Source organism: Sycon ciliatum, chromosome 9, assembly GCF_964019385.1.
Source record: "Sycon ciliatum chromosome 9, ocSycCili1.1, whole genome shotgun sequence".
In the NCBI taxonomy this organism is placed as follows: Eukaryota; Metazoa; Porifera; class Calcarea; order Leucosolenida; family Sycettidae; genus Sycon; species Sycon ciliatum.
Genome location: NC_088651.1, coordinates 17,711,153 through 17,714,379, shown reverse-complemented (window position 1 = coordinate 17,714,379; position 3,227 = coordinate 17,711,153).

Below are 3,227 nucleotides of genomic sequence, written 5' to 3'. Positions count from 1 at the left end.
CTTGGCCATAACGCCATGCTATCCTGCTTGTTGACCGCTCCAGTACAGGAGTGATTTCCTGAAAGTTGGACAATACTACACAGTGGTCAGAGCGCCCGATGGGAGATGATACTGCTGTGTGGACAGTGCCAGGAAAGTCGGACAAGACGAGATCCAATGTGTTTGGCCCATGGGTTGGCTGGGTCACGTGCTGGACAAGACAGTGTGTTGCACTGATTTCTTCTAAGAACACCCCTGCGATTGTCGTTCGAGAGCTGCCAAGCCAGGACGTGCTGTGAACATTAAAATCTCCAGCCAGAATCATGTGCTTACCATGCTGCCGCATGGTAACTTATCTATGTTTTGGTCTAAGTGCTCGAGTAGAGCCAGATCGTTGTCAGCGCAGGAACCAGGGCGATAGGCTGCACCTATGACAGTTTTGCTGTTGCACTGGCCAACGGTGAGCCAGGCTGTTTCGAATTCAGCAGACTGGTACTGATCCAGATGCTGGTACGCGATGCCGGCTTTGATCAGACTCCAATGCCACCTCCGTGTTCTGTTCGGTCTCGGCGAATCGGGCCACAGTATCCCGGGATCATAGATGCAGTGTGAGAGCATTTATCCACTGTTAGTTTCGTCTCAGTCACTATGGCAACATCCGCTCCTGAGAGCAACAGGGTGTGCTGAAACTCTCCGAATTTGGACAGCAGCCCGCCTGCATTGGTCAGGAGGAGCTTCATGATTGCTGGCTGTCTGCATTCAGTTGTTGTTGCTCGGCAGACTCTTGCTGCTGGTGGTCTTCGTCCAGTTTCTTGAGCAGTGGGCTGCCGGAGTCAGGTGAATCCCCATGCCGCCGCTTGCGGTCGGGAGGCAATGGTGTCAGGTCGGAGCTGTGAGTGGCCGAGTCCTTGCCTGACTTCTTCGACAGCAAAGACTGTCCATTTCCCTTTCTGGCACTGGCCATGACGTTTTTCATGGAATGTCCACTCCCTCGCGTACAGTGGTCTAGGCCAAAGGTTTACAGAGGTGACTGTGGGGAGGGCATCAGCATCAACAGTAACTCTTCCTGTCATCATTCCCTTGTTGTTTTCACGGACACTGCAATCATGAACTGCAACTGTCTGGTGTACTGCGGTAGAGCGTGTTGTGATGAACTCGCTTAGCCATTGGTCATTGCACTGGGAACTAAGATTGCCAATAAAGACAACTACTCGCTTCTTGCGGTGAGGCTCTTGAGCCACCAACTGCCAAGAATCATCCTGGATGGCCTCCAAGTCCAATGCAGGGGTTGCGTTGGGCACAGGCTTGGCTGGCATGTGTCCGGATCGACATCCTCCATGCTGCTGAAAGTCATCTGCGTCCGAGCACTCCGTGCCTGAGGGCCCACTGTCCTCGATCACTTTTTCAAAAGTGCCCCTACGGGATACGGCCTCCACGTGCGCTCCAGTTGTTTCCTGATCCTGCAGATCCTGCTGCTGCTTGCTTGCATGGTTGCCTTTGCCTTGGTACGAGTACGGCGTGTACGCTGGCTGTTGAGAGTATGGGTACTGCCGGGCAGCTCCGAGGAGGAATCCACAGCTGTAATGGCGGACTTTTTTTCAAGGGAGACACGAACCTCCGCCTTCAACTCCACGATTTGTGCAGAGAGCTCATCTAAGCGTCGTAGGAGGCACCTCTCCCGGTCTCTAGACTCGCTGACAAAAGTTGTCAAAGTCTGCAGCAAGCTAACCACATTTTGCTCAATACCAGGAAGAGAGCAGAGCAGTTTTGTCGGCTCGCCTGTCAGCTCGCCCATTTCAAAAAATTTTAGGACTACGACTACGGGCACCACACTACTACTGCTACCTATTACACTGGACCACTACAACCGCTGCTAAGACCCTACTGTTACCTCCAGACCGGCCTGATGCCGACTGGGCTATCCAAAAGGCGAAAATCTACGAGCTGAAAAAAAACCCGCTAACCTCACTCACCATGAAAAAAAGACGGTCTGGAGCGGTGTGTGTGTGTGTGTGTGTGTGTGTGTGTGTGTGTGTGGGTGTGTGTGTGCAGTCTTTCTTCTCTTTCTCAGACTCCTGACTATTCTTTCATCCTCCTGGGTGCTTACCAACAGCCAGTGCATGCCGGAGTATGTGGTGTAATGTGTGTGCGAAAAAAAATGAAAAAGACCAAAAAGTAGGGATTCACTGGCCACAAAAAGCCACTTCATAGCTGTGTGGTGTAGACCAGGCTTAATAGTGGCGGTCAATTCTACAGCCTTGCAAGTTTTTGAATAGTGCAATCCCAGCACAAGCTGCTATCGCTTCTGCCGTAGCATCGCTATCATCGCCTTCGGCGATGGGCGTCCAATGGTCCAATGGTGTGTGTGCATGTGTGTGCATGTGTGTGCATGTGTGTGTGTGTGTGTGCATGTGTGTGCATGTGCATGCGTGTGCATGTATGTGTGCATGTGTGTGTGCTTGTGTGTATTTGTGCGGGTTGCTGCGTGCATGTGGGTGGCTTGTGCCCGTGTGCGTATAAGTGTACTCATCCATGTGTGATTTCTGGATTGCCTCAGGGTGTCTTCATCATTCTTTGTTCTTTCGTACTAAACGATTCCAGCATGACCACTTTGAGCCATTCTACAGGTAGGTCCATATTGATTGTTTCGAGCCCGAAGCGCCGTGCGTGGTGATTTCAAATAAATTATTATTATTTAAATGTAAGTAGAAGAAGAAAACACATGGGAAAGAGTTATGAAGCAACTATCCACGAATGTAACTGACTGTGATGTATGCATGTATATTTCTTTTTAAGAAAGAGCTTGGCTGATGCGGTGTATTGGAACTCATGTGAAATCTACACCACGATTGTTTTCGTTAATAAATATTATTTCTTTTCTCTTCACTCTCTGCCTCGGTGCTTTTTGTTGCTCAATCGTCGTGAGTTCCATTTGGACCGTAGATGAGAATTATTGTTATTATTAGGCCATCCAGAATTAATTCGTTGTTTCGGGTCACCCGACCGACCGTCTTTTTTCATCCGACCGCAAACTGTTTTTTTTATAGTGCATGCAAATGTACAGACTAGACTATTTACACACGCGACCCCAATAATAGCAGTCCAGATATCGACCTCAGAAGCAGCCATGGCTAGCCAAATCATAAATGTCAGGATGCAGCGCTTGGTGACGACGTTGTCTTCTATCTCCGATCCGCAATTGGTCCTGAAACAGCATCAGCTCCGCCACCTTGTCGCTATTTACAGAA